Here is a 20,071-nt window from a genome sequence, read left to right on the forward strand (position 1 = left end):
GAAGCTGTAATTCTGTGGTAGGGGACTTGCTAGCATACACAAAGCCCCCAGTTTGGCCCCTAGCTTTACCAAAAACAAAACTTAGAAATATCTTTGAAAGTAAGATAAGCCATGTAACATCAGTGTTCACCAGATAAGGCCAAAAGTAGCAACTATGAATTAAACAACAAATAGTATTTGCTTCAAGGTAAAGTATTATGCACTTAAGTACTCCAAAGGGGATTTTCTATGACATATGATACCATATAATGTAATTAGCATATTTTAAAAAAATAAATTTTTAGAAAGCAAACTGTTCCCAGCATAAAATTTCTTCACCAAGTACTAGCTATTAATATCACACAGAAAGCACGGTTTAAGTAATGATGCTTTTAGGTTTTAGGATTGATTATGAAATTCAAGGTTATGTTTAACTCTTTAACTGGGGGTAAGGGTGTTCTGAAACTGCTGGACACGGCTAGTTAAATACTTAAAAACTCAGATTCTCTGGAACGTGAGATGAAAACGAGGCCTTAGGGTGGCAAAGAAAGAAAACGGGAAATACAGTCCAGTGAAACACAGTGTTTCACTTAAGACAGGGTTGAGGACGCGTGGCAGTTTTGAGTGTGTTATTTCCTGTCTTCTACTCTTTAAAAATTCCAGGGGGCACTAGGCTGCCGGACTTGGCTCTGATTTCGATTCTGGACCTCAGGCTTTTTCAATATGATAAAAGACCTGTAGGGGGAGAGAAACGCACAATACCGTCTGTCTGTCTGTCTGTCCGTCCGTTGCCCCCCATCCCTCGCCCCCATGTCTCGACCTGGCTGGCCTCAAACTCAGGAACTGAGAGATCCGCCAGCCCCCAAGTGCTGGGATTACTGGGATTACGTGGTTTAAAAGTCAACATATCTCATTCCTTTCAATTAAAAGAGATTAATACGTTACGCAGTACCAAACTACCACGTTGAATTTAACTTGAAGCCAGCATAACTATTTTGAAGCCTCAAAAAATAAAAAAGTAACACAGCTTCTATAGCTGGGATACAAGGAAAACAGATTGGACATAGCCAAAGGTCTCTGCGAAGTGAGTCTAAAGACTGCAGAGGGCTATCGGAGTAGGTTACAATTTAAACCAGTGTTTGCAAAAGACTTCTTCCTAAAATCGGCATCCAAATTGGGATAGCTGCCCTTCATCTTGCCCTCCTTTCGCTTTCTCTTTGGGCGTCCCTCGCTCCCAACTTTCCTGTCTGCTTCTCCCAAGACAGACGGTCGCTGGAAGAAACTAATAGGCTTGACACGTCCGCTGTCCCAGGATGACACCACAGCCTTCGCTACTGCAGCTCTGAGTCGAACTGCCACTTGGGGCGGAAGAACAGGGCGCAGGCGCAGTGAATCACTGTTCCCGAACTTGCACACATTGCCCGGCCTAGTCTCCGCCTCACTTCCGGTCCTCGCAGATCTGTTTCCGGGGCGTTGCAAGTTCGGCCCCTCCTCAGCTCTCACCCTCCTCTGCCCCAGGAGGGGGGAGCCGAGGGGGTGGGGAAGAGTTCGTTGTTTGTTTACACGATGTGAGCGGAAAGAGAGACCAATAAAGTTTATTCTGGAAACAAAAGGAAAAAGAGCCCGGGCGCCGGCGAGCTGAGCCGGGGGTGGGGGCGTGCGGCGGGGCCGGCGCCGAGCGGAGCGAACAGTCGAGCGAGCGGCAGTTCCGGTGCCGCGGCGGCCGAGGCTGGGGCTGGGGCGGCCGGCGAGGCAGCGCTCGGGCCCGGCCGGGCCGCTCCGCAGCGGCGGGGGAGAGGGCCCGGGAGGCGGGCGCCGCGCCGCCCGCGGTCCTCTCCCTCGGCGCCGCCGCCGCCGCCCGCGGGGCCGGGACCCGATGCGGCGGGAGCCGCGCAGCCTAGAGAAGCCGAAGCGTGAGTAGATGGCGGGGAGGGCGGGCTCCGGGCGGGCGGGCTCCGGGCGGGCGGGCTCCCGGCCCCTCTCTTCGTACCCGGCCTCCGCCCGGTCCTCCTCCATCGCGCGATCGCGGGGAGGCCGGGAAGGGCACGCAGGGCCGCACTCCCCGGGGTCGGGTGTCGGCTAGCCCCGCCGCCCTCACTCTTGCGGGGCCTTCCTTCCCGGAGCCGGGTGTCGGCTCGCGAGCGCGCGTCTTCTCCGTGCCTCCCCTGCGATTCAGGGACCGTGCGGCCTCTGTCGCCGTTCGGGGACAGTGTCAGCCTCCGGTGTACGTGGGTAGATGGAGGACGAGCGGAGGGCTTGTGCAGCCTGCGTCTGGGGATAACAGAGTAGACTGCAGCCTGAAGCTCGTGCCTCCACTGCGCCTTTGTGCACACGCGGGGCGTGGGCTTGCGGGACCCTGGGGAAACCGGCTCGGGTAGATCCCAGGTAGCTTAAGTCTGGCCGTTGCCACTGCAACTTTTGAACCACTTTGGACCATATTGGAGGCTAGCCTCTCTTGTTATTTGTTGACATCGTGTGATGTCGAATCTGTGTGCCTAATGATGCGTTGTAAGAAAAGTCCTGGGCCAAAAAATAAAAATAAAAGATTACTGTGTTGCTAAATTAATTTGAACAAACCAAAACAGGGTGTTTTGATTAGTGGGCTCCCACTGCAACTACAGTCCAAAAATTTACCACCATGTCTGTGAATTCAAGTTGTAAGGTATTTTTGTTTCAAACTAAAGCGTTGGGTTCTGGTTGACAGCGTAGATCATGGTCTAAATAAACATCACGTGTTCTGGAAATTTTTAATTACCAGATTAATACAGTTCTGCAGTATCTTCAGTCAAAATTATCTGAAAGGGTTGGTTTGATGTTTGGTTTTGGTTTTTGTTGACTTTTAGGTTTTTGGGTTTTGTTTTGTTTTTTTTACCTCGTGTTGTGGGACTTTTTGAAGGGAGATAATAAGAAATATGTATTCATCCATACCTTTAAAAAAATAGTTCATTTTTCAAAATAGTATGCCCATTTAAAAAAAAAAATCACAGAACGAGTGATTGAAACAAATGGTACCACATCAGAATAGTAGTAACATCAGAAGGAAACTAAGGTAACAAATGTTGCTATTTTATTGATGACAGCAGAATACTTGAAAGCATGCCTGCCCAAGTGGAAGGAATTAAAAGATGAACACAGAGATACAAAAACATTGAGTTTATCTAAGGTCTTTACATTTTCAAGCAAGTTGAGTGTAGATTAAAGACGTGTCATTGAGGACAAGTAGCTAAGTTTGTGAGAGGGTATTCCCTTGAGAGCTCGATTTGTAGAAGACTGGTAACAGCACCTGCAGGTCTTAGAGACCTTGCTTTCTTCCTGCCATAAGGGCCTCTATCCCCAATCACTACTCCCTTCAAAAACCATCTAAATTTAGAAAGAGAATACTCATATAAAGTAGGCGGTGATAGCTTTTTAAAGACAGCTTACTGTCTTAGTTTCCTCTACTAAATAGAGAGTTTAAACAGTTGGAGTCATTACAGAGCCTTTGCTCTGTTGGTCTGTTTATTTGAAGAGAGGGAACTTAATCCTGTTTGATCTCTTTAGTAGCTCGAGTGGCATTAAAAGGATCCGTTCTTTCTATTTTACTCTTCTATAGCTCAGATTCCAGAGTGGGGTAATCTTTAAAGGAAGTGTTTATGAAGCATCATGAAAGATTTCCCCTCCACAAAAAATATTTGGGATCTTTAAAATTATCCAATCTCAGAAATCTTAGAATGCCATAGTTTGTTGTGTAAGATGTAGTCAAGTAGGGTTTTTATAACATCTGGTTTCTTTTAAGTTCGTTCTATGTAGAGAGAACATCAGTTTCCCGAGGAAGTGAAATTCTAACATGAGACCAGACAGGTAGGAAGAGACTCACTGACAGACCAGTGTTTTCTGACTACTGGGACTTCTTGTTGGGGTAATTGCTCAGTTAACAGAACTGGGAAACAGGGCTCAAAGAAGTTTAATTAAGATCACCTTTTATCTTTCAGATTTGCAGTAGTACGTGTGTAATTATGTGTACTTCCAGGTTTTTATTTGGTTTGGTTTGGTTTATTTGTTTGGGGGAAGGATTGTGTAGTTAGTGCTGCTGTTACTGAGCTCTGGGGTCTTGCAGTGTCGTTGATGGCCTGCGAGTGAGGTACTTCTGCCTTGTTTTGCTATGATCACCAGGATCCACCACCAGGCCTGGCCTCTTAAAGCTTCAGCAGGACTTCTCAGTCCTGACCACACAGTCGGCCTAGGGAACGGTTTTAAAATTGTGATAGATTCTGATATACTTTTTCTGACATGGAACCAGACCTGGTTTTATTGTTGTTGTTTTAAAGTTCGTGAAAATCTAATGGACAGGATTGTGAAGCCCTGCCTCTCAAGGGCCTGTTTGACTTGACTTGGTCCTCGTTTCTCCCTTCCCACCCATACTGCAGCTCCCTGACCTTTCCTTGCTCTCCTGTGCAGATGCCTCTTGCACTTCCTGCTACACTGGTCCTCTCAGTCTTGCTTCCCTGGCTGTCTTGACTCCTCTCATCTTTCACACTGCCTCCTTTGAAAAGTGCAGTTTGGGTTAGGTGTTCCTGCTTCCTGTTCCCATGGCATCTTGTCCCCCACTGTAACCAAATTTCCTCACTGCATTGTCATCTGTTTGTGTCCTCCACCAGGATGTAAATTCCAGGAGGATGGGGACTGGGCCTGTCAGATACACAGTCATGCTAAACCTAGTAACAGTAGCACATTATAGGCAGTTGGGTGACCAGCACTTTGGTGATATTTCTTTATAATGTATAATAATTCATAAGTATCAATTAAGTTTTTCTTGCTGCCAAATGCATTTAGCTTTTTTTTTTCCTTTAAAAGTATGTGTCCTTGAAGCTGCTGCTCACATGGATTTCCTTTAGAGACATTTGGGAGGTTATAAATTATATCAAGTAGCTCTCCATTCCAAGCACACACATGCATGCAGGCAGCATATGCACCATTACTAGGCCCATTGGACTGGAACCATGGAGACTCAAATGCATTCAGATCTTTCTTCGCCCCTATATGTTGTGTTTCTGGGGAAGTCTTGAACCCTTCAGCCTTTGTCATCCTCTGTCTCAGACTGTTGGATGTTCTTTGATCAGTGATCTAGCCTTAAAATTTAGGGCAGCAAAGAAAGCCTTGAAATCTGATGTGTTCCAAACCTTGCTCCTGTCAGTGATTCCTGGCAGAACTACTTTGGACAGAAGTTCTGAGCTGTGTCATGGGGGTGTTACTGCTCCATAGAGAGGGCGAGTTCAGTTCAGATCCAGGAGAGGTTTTCACTGATTGGTTCCAACAGTTCATTCCCATTAGGGAAGGAGGGGTCTTCTCTTCTTCAGAATGAAAGTGTCTGTATAGTAAGTTCTGTTTCCCACTTTTCTAACTGATGGTATTGCAAGTGTGACTAGAGGCCCAAACTGTTGTGACTTTTGGTTTTGTTTCCTTAGAACCCCTATTCAACTTCTAGGGTTGGTCAATCTGAATGGCAACTCACTGTGCCTAGATAGCAAGTGCCATCTACTTGACTGCTACTGTGCATGTGAGGTGATGAGCTTGCAGGTCTCTCAGCTTAAGCAAAGTAAGATTTGATACTCACAAAAAGGGAACAAATTAAAAGTCACAGTGACTTACAAAATAAGTCTCAAAAGACTTTGAAATTTCCTTACAAGTCCTTGGAGTTCAGGGACCATTATTGAGTAATTTCTAAGTGATAAAGGAAATACAGGAAGAATTGATCTCAGGGCTAGTTCTAGAAGCTAGGCACTAAGCATATTCCCACTGTGCAGACAGAAAGTAGTGGGGAGACTCTTGAAATAAAAATTAAGAGTGATGGTTAGGAGGAACTGAGGTATTTGCATGGAACAGGTAAATACTAGACAACATGACAGTGAACTCTGAAGGTCCACCATGAAGCCTAGGATTGCTGACATTCATGGCTCCATGTTAGATTCACTGTAATACACCTCAGGGTTCAGTCTTTAATGTCTGAATGAGGACCCTAGTTAAGGAACTTGTAGGTATTCATTTCTTCTCCTTGTGCCTGTTCAGTTTAGGGAGTTGAGACTTGGAGCGCTATAATGAAGCGTTTTAAAGCTAATGGTGGAAGAAGTGGCTTCCAGCAAAGGCATCTTTCCCTCAAAGTCAGGGTGTCCACATTGAGCTCTTTCTGCTGGGTGTGAAGAGCTCTGATTGTAGGAGCTGCAGAGATGGCTCTGCAGGTAGAAGCCAGGACTGTCTGCAAAGGTCAGTTCCCAGCAACCCCTGTACCTCCAGCTCAGGCCAGATCATCTGTGGGCATTAGCCCTTGTGTGCACATACTCATATGTAATGAAAAACAGTAAAAGGTAAATAAGTCTTAAAAATAAAGAGCTCTGGTCTCAATGCCTGATACCCTCACTCCTGCTCTGTGTCTGGGAACGGACAGCAGGACCTTGGACTCCTGTGCTTCAGTATAGTGTGTTCAGTGTAGTGTGTTCAGTGTAGTGTGTTCAGTGTAGTGTGTTCAGTATAGTGTGTTGCTTGCTGAGTCATTAATGTATTGAGGAGAAAATTGAAGTGATTTCCCAAGTTCTGGCATAAAACCATTTAGGAAATAATATACAAATGATTATTTTAAATTTATATCTAATGCTAGAATAATGTGTTTTCTATTTGGCTTAGAAATTTCAGTGCTTGATTTTGGTAGTTAGCATAACAATTTGTCTACATTATGCTAGTTGATAAACAGTTACCTTTCAGTGACTTTTAGCATGTAATTGGATTTATAACAGAGGAGTCTTTCTCTCAAGGTCCGTGTTGCCATCTGAAATAAAAATTTTTGGTCTATTTATACATCTTTATGTCACTGGTTTTTTTTTTTGTTGTTGTTGTTGTTTTTATTTTTTTTTTAGAGCTTGCTATGCAGCTCACAGTAGCCTGGGACTCAGTATGTAGACCACATAGCCTTCAGTCTGCTTTGATCCTTTTGTCTCAGCTTCCATGATGCCAGAATGATAGGCACAAGCTGCCACACCAGCGTTAAATAAGTTATTTTTAAAAACTCTTAAGAACTCCTAAGAGACCACACATAGGAGGCACAGTTGAGGTTTTTGTTGTGTGTTTAGTAGATGATAGAGAAGATCGTGTGTACTGTGAGTCTGGACGGAGGCAGAGCCACTGTGTTGTGACACTGGCTCTAGTCACTGGCGATACTAAGACTGACAGAGAGTGGTTCCATCACCTACCTTGGGAATATCAGGTAGTACTGACCATCAGCCAAAGAAGAGGGAGGAAAAAACTCTACACATTCATTCTAGGTTCCAGAGACAGAAGCAGGTGGATCTCTTTGTTCAAGGCCAACCTGGTCTATATATTGAGTTCCAGGCCTGCCAAAACTACATAATAAGATTCTGTTGGGGGGGTGGGGGAAAGACTGACTTTAAAATTTGGGAACATTTGGAAATCAAAATACCCTTCTTTTTATTTCTATCAATTAGTAGCTATACACTTGAAAAAGTAGTTTAAGAAAAAAAATATGCCATTTGTAGGTCATCTATTCAGTGTATATTTGAAGTATCTAAGAAACACTTTTGGTGTGGAGAGATGGCGTTGGTTAAGAATGCTTACTGCTGCCTTCCCGAGGCCCTTACTTTGGTTACCCACATCCATGGTACAAGGCTCACAGTGCCAGGAGCTCAGTGCCTCTGGCCTCTGTAGGCATTTGCTCATGTGCACATACCCACGTGCAGACATGCACATACAACTTAAAAAGAAAGAGAAACACTTTTTTAAAGTTGTTCATGAATTGCATATTTCTACTTCTTTCTGGAGGAATTTTTTTTTTTTTAAACAAAGGTTGATAGTTTAAGGAAGGCTGGGCTGGGAGAAGACAACATTGTGTCAGATTTCTGAGTGCTGGAATTCTGCATTCAGCTTTTAACTTGGCCATGTGGCCTTAGATCTTGGCTTTTCAGAGTGCTTATTCTTTACCTGGAACATGTCTGAAGTTCTTTACAATTGACAGACTTTGAGACTCCTAGTACATAAGGCCTGTTTCGGATTTCAAAGTGAGCAAACCACTCCCTAGAGGGAGTTTAGTTCTTAGTTCCTCTATCTTTCAGACGCTTTTAAAAAATATATGGTTGTAAGTTTGCATATATTTGAAAGCTTTTGTGTGAAATTCTGTGCCTGTCACTGGAAAAAACCTCCCTCCCTATATCAGTAACTCTGGAAAACCAAGCTTATGGCAGGTGTGGTCATTTCACTCACTGGCACAGGGAGCTGTCAGATGGGTGACAGGCATTGAGAGTAGGTCACCGGTGTATGGCAGTGGCCAAAGCAGGAAGCCAGGACACTAGTCACAGCACTCTTAATAGCCGCTGAACATCGACTTACTGTTAAAGACTTCTAGGAAAATATGTTCCCTAGCTTCTCTTGGTAACCCAGTGGCACCAGGCAGTTTTGAATCTTGGAAACAAATCCAGAGGCACAGCAAGCTTTTCTAGGTCCATCCTCAATTGTGCTGACAAGCACATGAAAAGATGGCAACAGCCATTGCCCTCTGTCAGGCATGCTGCTTCTGCTGCGGACTCGTTTCTGTGAGCGCCAAGATCAGCTTCTGCTTGTGGTATCGTCAGTCAGCAAACCTCTCAGGCAGGGCGATATTTAGGCTTGTTTTGAGTATGTACTTGATTTTCAGCATGCTAAGCTGATTTCTGCGACTTATTTCTCTTGAGAGCTGTTGCTTTCCCAGATGCTTTTCATGATGGACTTGATGCAGATCTCGACCTGAAGTACTATTGGATTTCACAATTTACCCACTGCCTTTAGCCTGAGATCGGATGAATTGTTTGTTCTTTTTTTCCTTAGGAAAGCTGTTGGCAGCACCAAAAATGTTGGAGATTTTTTGTTTTCTTTTTGCCAAATTAGCTACTGTTCTGTGAATCCAGGTTTATGAAATACAGACAGCATCAATTGTACGGCATGTTAATGAGAAAAATTATGGGGAAAACATTGAAAACCTAGACGGTTTATCTGAAATGAAACCATGTGTTATGCAGCAGGGGAAGGAAGGGTCAGATCAACAGGGAGTCCTTGCAAAGGCTTCCTGAAGGTTTAACAGCTCTTGTTATTTGCAGTTGATGCTCTTACAGGCAGTGTATTAAATAAAGCATTTGTGAAACTGGTATTTTGTATTGATTTTCCTAACTACGTGCTAACTATAAAAGCTGAATGTGACTTTTTCAAAGCAGTTTGTAGCTTGCCTTTATAGTAGGAAGAAACCAAGCAGCAGTTCTTCATTGGAGTGACTAGCCTTCGGTTTCCGTAGTAGTAGTACAAGACTCCCAGGTCTGCCAAATTGTTTTTTAATTAAAAATCTGAAAATTTATTACAGTGTGTGTGGATGTACATGCTAAGTTAGACAGGTGGGGTTAGAGGACAACTTAGTGAAGTCGGTTCTTTCCCTTGTAGAGAGAATCTCTAGTACACTGTGTAAAAGCATTCACCTGGGGCTGGAGAGATGGCTCAGCAGTTAAAAACATTGGTTACTCTTCTAAAGAACCAAGGTTCAAATCCCAGCACCCACTTGGCAGTTCACAGGTATCGGTAATTCTAGTTCCAGGGGATCTGACACCTCACAGACATGCATGGAGGCAGAATACCAATGTAAATAAAAAATTTTTAAAAAGCACTCACCTGTCAATAAGAAAACCTATGGCCCCCAGTTATATTCCCTCTATGTTTTTAGGGGTCCAGGAGATTAAAATCGGGTTGCAGACTTGCATGGCAAATGCCTTTATTCACTGAGCCAAATATGGCTCACAAGTTATTTTTATTTAAGTAAAGCTCGTACACTGCTTTTAAAACATGGTTGGATATATCCGTGGTCGTCTTCACTGAGGATAGCACACCAAATGTGCGGGTAAGTTTCCCAGCAAAGATTAGGGTGAGTAATCCGGCCAAGCTGAGGCACATGGACGTCAGGACAGCTTCTAAGTTAGGTAACCAGTGTGCTAGGTTCCTTGGTTAAGAGCACTCCTCTAAACCAGAGAGTGCACTGGGGAAATGAGTTAGTCTGTCTGGTTATATAGTCTCTGAGTGATACACGTCTTCTCATTTGAAAAAACCAACAACTTTTTCTCAGGCCATGACTGCCAGCATCATAATAAAACAGGAAAGCATTTAGGAGTGCCCAGCACACACTGGGCACTCAGTAACAGCTCCTGGGCACTTTGAGAGTAAGGACCACATCTTATTTGTTCATTTTGGAGTTGTTAACATTGTGCAGTGAATTGAATTCTATTCTGAGAATGTTGTGCTGGGTCCTGGCTCTTGGTAGCTAGTGTATACTGTCTTCTAACAAGCTTAGAATACTGGTCAGTTCTTTACTTCTTAATTTCTGTTCCATTAACATATTAATACTTGATAGCAGTGGAGAATAAGTGGACACCAAGTATTAAGGAAATAGATTTCTTTCATCTTGGACTCAAGCTTCTTTAGGCCAGGGCTTCTCTGTCTACCCTCAGGCTCTCAGCAACCCCAGCTAATACTTGGAAGCTGCACTTGTGCATCTGGTTGTTCCTTTCCCGTGTTCATTTACTAAACTTCGTAGTCATGTCCTGTGGGCACATGTGACAGAATTTATATGCAGTTCTCATTGGATTAGAATCTGTATTATATACTGGATCTTGCATATGTAGGGTGTCTTCATTTATTTCATATACATGGACTAGACATCACATAACTTTATGACCCCATTATGTGAAAATAAGGAAGGCAGCCATGTGGCTTATTTCCATGTGTTTAATCTGTTTCCCTTTAATCTCTAAAACAGCTGTGGCACAGATTTCTGTCATGTCATCTCCCTGGGATTACTAGTGTTGTGGGTGCTCAGATTTAAATTCTACAAAGCAGATGTTTCTGTTTTTCTCACCTCACTTTGAGCAGTTTGGGCTGTACTGCTCTTGATGAGTTACACAGTCACTTTTCAGGGTTATGATCCCATGGTGGTGTATCTCTCATAAGCCAGGAAAATGTATGTGCTTTAAATTTGTTTATTAAATACTTACTGTGGCAGAGGGGGTGTTAGGGAGCTCATGGCATGCCATACAAATAGAGGTCAGAGGACAACTTGCAGGAGTCATTTCTCTTCACTATGTGGGTACCAGGGATCACACTCTATGTTGTCTGGCTTCGTGGCAGACCTTTCATCCACTGAGCCATGTGCCAACCCAAATCTACATGCTTTTAAAAAATATGTATTGCTGTTTTATATCAGTAGTTTGTCATAATTACTGAATATTTTCATTGTCATGTGATTTAAAGGCTGACTTTGTTGATACTTGCAGATATTTTTACTGTTTATGAAACTGTAGAATTCAGAGACCAGTGTGCATGTGCAGACAGTGTAACTTGAGACTACCCCAGCACTAATAGCATAGCTTGCCTCCTTCTGTGCCGTTGTGACTAATGTAGGAATTGAAGTTTCTAACCTAGGCTGGCATGAAGATACACTTGTAGTTCCACTATCTGGGAGGCTGAGGCAAGAAGATCTGTTCAAAGCGCTCTCTCTCTCTCTCTCTCTCTCTCTCTCTCTCTCTCTCTCTCTCTGTGTGTGTGTGTGTGTATGTGTGTGTGTGTGTGTGTGTGTACATGTATATACACATAGTTGTTGCATGTAGTTTTAAAATTGTTACTGCCTTTGCCTGGACCGGCTCACACTCTGGCCCCTCCTAGCTTTCCTTTGTTTGACTTTAGTTCCAGGATCCCTAACCCAGCTTTTCTTTCTCTCCACCTTTGGGATCAGCTGCCACCAGCCCCAATCGGAGACCCTTAAATCTGAGGATAAAAGACACACACAGCCTATTACTTTAATTTGCCTACTAGGCACAGTTGTTGGGAGCAGCAGTGTCCTTACTAATTCATTATCTCTCTTTCTCCTTCCGCCCTAAACTTAGTGGCTTGTTCCACCTAGCTGATGCCAAACAGTCTTGGCCTCCCACTTGAAGCAGAGGCCGAAGGCCCTGGCTCCCCACTCCACACCTCCCCTCTGCCACCCCCAGGCCTTACGTGATTGTTGCATTCTTCTTCCTCCGAAGCATGAAACGCCACCCCCCCCACCCCCACCCCACCCCACCCCCGTGTTTGCCTTTTCCTCACGAGACTTGGAAGTTCCATCTGTCCTTCCACCCAGCAATTGGCCACCCAATTGCAATTGGCCTTCTTTATTGACCAATCAAGGACCATTTGGGGAACAGGGTTAGCATCAGAACCTCCCCTTACACCTAGTAAGACTAATTTTTGTTTGTTTTTCATTTAAATGGCATCACAAGGAATTCCAGTTGAAATGCTGTGACAGAAAATTAATTTCTTTAGTTTTCTAAATGTATTCTAGAGAGAGAACGGGGGATAGAGATTATGTGTTCATGTGTGGGTATACATGTATTAGTATGTGGAGGCCAGGGGTCAGTGTCATGAAGTTTTCTTAGTCATTCTCTACTTCTTTTTTTTTCTTTTTTTTTTTTCGATGATCTAATAACTATGTAGCCCTGGCCAACCTGCAACCCCCAGAGATCTGCCTGTGCCTTCTGAGTGATAAGATTATAGATAGCTATGAGCTATATGAGCCATCACATGTGACCCCCACCTTACATTTTTGAGATAGAATCTCTGAGTTCCAGGGATCCCTTTCTCCTTCCATCTTTCCAGTGCTGGAAGTACTAGTGTTGTGTCGCCACACTAAAGCTTTATCTGTATGTGTGTTTTAGGGAACATACTCAGGTACTCAAGATTGCACAGTGAACACTACCTAAGCCATTTCCCCAGACCCTCTCAGTAATTTTGAAGTCCTTCAAATCTAAACTTGAATGTCAGGAATGTCAGGAATGAACATAGTATAGAGTCTGTATACATTACTTCCCTTAGTCTTCACATTAGCACTTAGTATACTAGTGCTACTGGATTAGTATACTGGATTAGTATACTGGATTAGTATACTGGATTAGTATACTGGATTAGTATACTGGATTAGTATACTGGATTAGTATACTGGATTAGTATACTGGATTAGTATACTGGATTAGTATACTGGATTAGTATACTGGATTAGTATACTGGATTAGTATACTGGATTAGTATACTGGATTAGTATACTGGAACCTCATCAGATTAAGTTTGCATAAAATGATCTTAGTCACATGTGAAGTAATGAAGTGATAATTTAAATATTGCAACCACATCAACTATTGAGTTTTTGCTTTAAAGTAGACATAAGATTACTGTGTAAATTTGTTGCCCATGTGGTTGGTGTCCGTGCCTAAGCATGAATCTCATGGTGTTGAGTGTGACTTTGTTACTCATGTAACTTGCCTCTCATATAGTCTTGATTAATTATATGATCCTGAAAGAGAAACTGCTGTTTAGGTTGGCTGAATAGTTTTTTTTTTGGTCCTCAGGTAGCTTGCAGATTTGGCTGTAGCAGTTTGTGCATGTGTATTCTTTGTGTCACCCACATGGACACTCAAACACACAGATATATCCTTTAAATACATATAAGTAAAAAACATGTCTACAAGGTGATAGACAAAAGCCATTAGCACTGTACATTTTGACTGATTTAAGAGATTGTTCAAGGATAATAAACATGTTTTTGAATGAGAGTTTATTTTGAGACAACTATGAGTGAGCATGTTTTGGGAACAGAGTTTGGTTGTCTAGAATGAGGTAGCAGTATAAACTTGGATAGTCACAGAACAAAAGACAATCGTAAATCAAAGTGTTTACCAAGTATAGTGGTGGGGAGGAAACTGTTGAGTCCATCTACAGACTCTTCAAGGCTGACTGGAAATGCCTCTCTCAGTCAGGAGCCGTTTGTTGTATGACACTTTTCCTGGGGAGACACAACATACATGTCCACTCACAGATAGGGAACCCATCTGTGACCAAAGTATGGATACCACCAAAGTCCAATTTGGTGGACCATTGAGTTTTATTGGGGTTACTTACAGAAGCAGAAATGACTCAAAGACAGCTGTATTACCAAGGCCCATCCAGCACAGGTCTCCACTCCCAAAAGCTGGGAACCTGGAGCACACTATATAACTTGCAGGCAGCTCAACAAATTGGAGAGTGAGTCTGAATGTAAACCTCTTCCAGGCAGCTGGTCTGACTTCAATCTTTGCAGCTTGTCTTGTCTGAGAATCTTCTGCACAGCCCAGCTTTTATTATTCTTCTGGAAGGGAGGGGCCTAGTGAATTTGGTCAGTTTCAAGGACTTCCTGGAGCTATTTTGAGTTGTTTGCCTTTTTGTTTAAGGAGCTTCCCTGAAGAATGGAATGTTTCAATCTCAGAGGAAACTGTTACACAACACTATTCAGTAACAGTGTTCTTAGCTTGTTTGTGTCACATAGTTAACAAGTTAGTAATAGTTAACAAGTAGCATAGAAGAGATTTAGGCTTATCTGGTGTCACATAGTAAGCAGCACAAAATTCTGGTTATGGTCTAGAAATGTAACACATCTCACTTTACCCTAGCTCCACTAAGTATCTTCCTTGGCTATATCGCAAAGCCAGTTATAAAACATGGCACATGGAGACAAGGGTGTACTTTTCTCTTTTCAAGACCATGGAAGAGCTGCTGCTTCCTTTCCCAGTTGGGATGGGCATTAATTGTGTGCTTGCATGAAGGGGACTAATGTCACATGGGAAGGGACGTGTGGTAAGTGTGGTATAGACTTGTTAGATTGCTTACATTGTCTCTCTTCTAGTCTTTCTATTTCTGTAGACAAAAGGGGTTGGTGTTTTGTAAAGTAAGTTCTGCCCCATATAGTTAAAACTGTCATTTAGCAAATTCACAGTCAGTCTTACAAATGAATAGACAGAAGAGAGGGAGAGTAATAGTTCAGGGGTCACAAGACAAGATGTTGTAAGATAACTGTAATTCTTGATGGTCAGGGAGTAATGAGTTTTCAAAAGGGCTTTCACAATTTAGCCTGAGAAAAGATCACTGTGTGTAAAGCTCATGCTTGGCTTGGCATCCTTGATATTAAGGTGATCACTGGTCTCAAGAAGCCTCCTCACTCTCAAGGTATAGTGTGTACATAGTTGTTTTCAATACGTGGTAAGTGATCACTGCACATTTCATATAGATTTGTACAGTTGAAGTGACAACTTAAAAGTAATAAGATGTAATATATGAAATGCATGTATCATTTAAAAGTGTGGGTTATATGTGATTGTGTTTACCTGTCAGAATACACAAGCACAAGATAACAGTTTGCTTTAGCCATCTAAGGCCAGGTTTTTTTCATTCTTAGGGAAATTCTTAGTTGCTAATCATAAAATATATGTACCATAGACTGTTGGGTTGTCTTTGCTCTTATTTTATAGTTGTCTTTGTATTTGGCTTCTAAATTGTATTCATTTGCTTGCTTCAGTACAGTAAGACATGAGTTAGAAGAAAGATGAATACTAGGAAAGATCCCATCTGAGGTATAACTGTATTTATAGGAACACTGGGAGTCAACTGAAAAATTATTAGATTAAGAGTATAGAGTAATTCCAATTTAAAAAACAATTTAAAATCCAATTTAAAACAATTTAAAAATCAGTAATTCTCCTTTATAATAGTTGTTTAGAAATACAATGAAAAATTATAAAAGTAAAAGATTATTTTAATGAAAAATGTATGTGTTGTGGTTAAACAAACATTGTATGTATGGTAGAGGCACAGAATGTTCCTAGATGAGAAATTTAGCTATTACAAGAATCAGGTTTTCCTATTGATTTATAAGTATAGCATATTTTTCAACTTAAAAATACATTTGAGGAATTAGGATAATTCTTAATGTTCCTGAGAGACTATATAAGTAGGTAAATGAAAGACTTTAGGCAAAAGTCAAGATCAGCTAGTTCTCCAGCTCTCTAGGTATCAAAATGCATTATAGATAGTAAAAGTGAGAGTTGGACACATAGACGTAAGTGTGACCATCAAGTCATCCAAAGGAATTTCAAACCCAGAAATCATTCCAGAAAGGACTCATCAGAATACAGAGGGAAAGACCTATATTTTGGAAAATAGTATACATGTAGGAGGACGAACTAAGAATTGGTAAGTAGAAATTCATATATTTGACTCTTAAACATTGACACTTTCTCTTTTCTCATTCCTTTCTCGTCCAAATGAAAAAAAAAAAAAAAATTAAAGCTATAACCAAGAACTTTGCAGAAATTCAAGAGACAAATGGTTTAAAATACAAACACTTCAAAAGTACAAAGTCCCCGTCCTGGAAGTGGATGAACAACAGACCCAGGAGACAGAGCTAGTTACTGACATGCGTCCCACACAGGAGACTTGTTTAAACCCCAGAGGGAATGGGAAGCGAGCACCAGGAGCAGTGGGCAGTGTCTTTACTTTGAAGTCAACAACAGTATGTTTCTAAGGGGTTTGCTGGGGAGGAGCTTTTCTGCCCCTCTAATTCTTCTGGTTGCTGTTGGATTACAAGTGGGTGATACTTAGATTTTTAAAATCAATAGGGTTTTTGTTGTTGTTTGTTTTTGTTTTTAATTAACAGCTTTAACCCAGTAATTTTCATTGCGGCACCTGTATATTGTCATTTGTATCACCTTAAATATTTAACAAGTATACTATGTTCCATATCCTATAGAAATAGGTAGTTACATAAACTTTTATCTGGTAGACTGTGCAGTCTGGGTTTGAGTTCTACCCCTGTGCACATGCATGGACACATGCATGTATGCACACATAAACACACTTATACACACACACATTCTATATCTATATCTATATCTATATCTATATCTATATCTATATCTATAAAGGAATTCCAGTAATTTAAGGAAAAAAAAATTAAAGTACACAGTTGTGTGTACTATGTGAGTACAACTTAAAAAAAGACAAATCTTAGTATGAAAATTTAGGTAATGTATCTTAAGCATTTTGTACTTTTTTTTTCTCTGCTGTGCTGTGTTTCTGCTGCACATAGGACTTTATGCCTGTGCACTCAGTCAACACTTGATGTGAATGATCTGTTAGTGTGCATGAGTGGTTTTTACAGGAAGACAACCACAAACCACTTTCATATGCATGTTAGGACCAGTGGAGAATACTCCAGAAAGGAGCTGGATTAACACTTAGTTTTGTTCTCATAATGTCTCCACAGCTCTCATGTGATCTTTTGTTCTAATGTGCTAACTTGCCTGAATTACTCTGTTCCTCAGTAGCAGTACTCAGTTGATTGAACTGATTGCCAGCTTTGTGTATTGCTTAGAAATTCCTCTTGTCTCTCATCTCATAATCAATGTCCCCTTAGTCCTATACTGTGTTACCGGATTGTTTCACCCAGGTTTTGCTTCCTGTCCTGTTTAAGAGTTGCCAGTGTGGTAACTGGCAGAAATTCATGAACAAGCTATCAGGAGTAGGTTTTACAGAAGAAAGTCAGGGAGAGAGGCAAATACTTGCAGTGAGCACCCTCAACTATCAGGTGTGCCTACCTGAAGCTCAGTGACCACAGGGGACCTGCATGGCTCCTAACCATCTGGACTTCATGAGAATAACCACAGGAACTCTTCATTTACTTGGAAGTTTTTACTTTTAAAGTCTTAATAATTTGCTTTAGCAAGACATTACACATGTAGGGAATTTAGTTAAAATCTAAATTCCTCAGATCCCCGAAATTAGTGGTGGGAAGGAACATGGGTTTTAGTGAGTGTTCCTTACAGGCCAGGATGTGAAGGAAGCCAGCCCTGGGGTAAGGAGCTGTGTCTGTTATTTCCCCCTTTCCTCACAGACTGGCCTTCACCCACTTCTGTGTGCTCATGCTCTTACCTTGGTCTCACAGAACAGCCTTCTATTTGGCCACTCTGAACTGCTTCATGCGCACTCAGGTCTTTCTGGATGTGAGTTTCTGAGGCTTTGCTTTTCAGCTGTCTTGACTGCACCTTCCTAATAACTTGCTGACCTGGCACTCTGGGTCTTGTTTATGTATAATCTGTGTGAGAGATTACTGAATGCACTCAAGCTCCTTAGTGTTTCTGTGGATTTGGAGTCACACATGCTAATGCTAATGACATGGAGTCATTTATTTGCATTTGCATCTCTTCACTAGACTTGAGAGCCTCTGGAGATTGACATTGCATTTTATTTAAAATCTTGGATGTTGTCATAAAGATACTGCAAAATTATTGCACAGCAAAAGTTTTTTCAGATGAACTGCTTGGTAAGCAAGTCAGGGATATAGTACATAATCCCATTTTTCAGGGAGGAAAATAAAGTCTGGAGAAACTATCTGCTGCTTGTTCCCCAGATTTGTAAGTCAGGGACTTGAACACAAGACATTTCTGATTTCAGTCTTCATAGGAAACACTATTATTGTATGTAAAATTAATCTTTTCTTTTGAGCATTTTTCTTGTGTCTTTCAGATAGTATATGTTCTGTTTTGTTTGAATAGGAGATATTTAGTAAAAATATTTTTTAATCACAGTCACACTGTACAAAATAATGCTTATTGCTCTAGGATAAGACTGATTATTGAATGGATAGATACTGAGCTGTTTGCATGCTTTTTTCATACTTGGTCTTCTCTACTCTGCCTGTAATGTGTATTTGTTTCTTTGATAGAGCAGGCTATATGCTCAGTACTGGGATGTCCAAAAATACTTGATTAATCTGAGCTGACATATTTATGTACGAAAACCTCTTATTTGGAAGTACTTAAAGTGAAGGCCTGCATATGTGTATGCTTTCAAGTGGGCATCGGAAGCTTAGTTTTTGTAGCCTGGCTGAAGACTCTGTTCCCAAGGTGTTGACGGAAATCAGAGGCCAGCTGTGGAATAAGATCCTAGGAGCCTCGAGGACACTGAGCTGTGGGTTAAACCAAATGCTAGCAGTGCAACATTTAGTAGCATCTGTTCTTTTAAAAGAAACATTTTGGATAATTGGAATCATTTTCTAATATCTTTATAACCAGCTGTCAACTTTTTCTGCCAATATTTCTGGAAACAAAACCAAGAAAATAGAAGTTAGGGACCCATATTTTGAAATAAGCTAAACACTGGAAAATTGTTCTATCTTAAAAGACTTCCAACACAGTTCCTCAGAACCTAGAAAGGTGCATAAAAAGCAGATACCTGCTCTCCCTCCCCAGTATTAAGGGGAAGTGTATATCCAGTCCATAACACTGTTGCAGCACAAGCATGACGATGGATGGTGTCGCAGGGCCACGCAAATGTGTGCCTGCACTCCCACAGCTGGGAAGGTGGAGCCGGGCGGGTCCTTGAGACTCACCTGGTGAACTCCAGGTTAAGTCAGAGACCTATCTTAAAATACGGTGAAGGGAGACTGAGGAACAATGACACAACATTGACCTCTGGCCTCCACCTGTGCCTGCTTACACATACCTGCAAGTATACATACACACATATGGGCACATGCACATCACACTGACATACTCATAAAAAATAACTGAAGTGTTTAAGAGACAGGATGGCTACTGTTAGTAGCCACTGGACTTAAGGGATATTAATGTGAGCATCCTAATCCTAGTTTTGAAATTTTCTAATGTTTCTTTTATGGTTTTGTTTGGGTAGGGTTTTTTCCTCTGGAGACAGGGTCTCCCTATTGAGTCTTGGCTGGCCTAGAATTTGTTATGTAGATCAGGCTGGCCCCCAGCTTGTAGAGTTCATAGATCTGCTTCTTTCTCCTAAGTGCTGAGATTAGTGTGTGCCACTACTCTTTCTTAATCTTTGAATTTTTTATTGTTGTGTGTATGGTCTGTGTGGGGGGATGCAATATGATGCATGTGTAGAGTGGCCAGAGGCCAATTTTGTGGAGTCAGTCCCCCTTACAAGGGTCCTTTACCTGGGATCCTGGATTGGGCAGGTCATCACATTTGTATGACAGGTGCTTTACCTGCTGAGTCATCTTAACAGCCCTCTTCCCTTGATTTTATTAACCTGCTTAATCCTTTTTATCTCTGCCACCCCTTGGTATTTTTTTCTTTTTGTGTGTGTATTTGTATGTGCATGCATATGTAGCTGATGTGAGGAACCATCCCCAGTCTGCTTGTTTTATACCTCAAAGGTAGGGTCTCAGTCAAAT

The 20,071-nt window shown here is 41.9% G+C and overlaps 1 protein-coding gene across 1 annotated transcript in view; it reads left to right on the forward strand.

Moving 5' to 3' along the window:
• The first annotated feature begins 1,753 nt into the window (after positions 1 to 1,753).
• Pik3ca (phosphatidylinositol-4,5-bisphosphate 3-kinase catalytic subunit alpha) overlaps positions 1,754 to 20,071 on the forward strand; it is a 72,728-nt gene continuing 54,410 nt past the window's right edge. The window contains exon 1 of the mRNA XM_034499578.2: positions 1,754 to 1,892. The gene's annotated coding sequence lies outside the window, so the exon portion shown is untranslated. The remainder of the gene's footprint in view (positions 1,893 to 20,071) is intronic.

Source organism: Arvicanthis niloticus, chromosome 4 (genome assembly GCF_011762505.2).
Source record: "Arvicanthis niloticus isolate mArvNil1 chromosome 4, mArvNil1.pat.X, whole genome shotgun sequence".
NCBI classification, from domain to species: Eukaryota; Metazoa; Chordata; class Mammalia; order Rodentia; family Muridae; genus Arvicanthis; species Arvicanthis niloticus.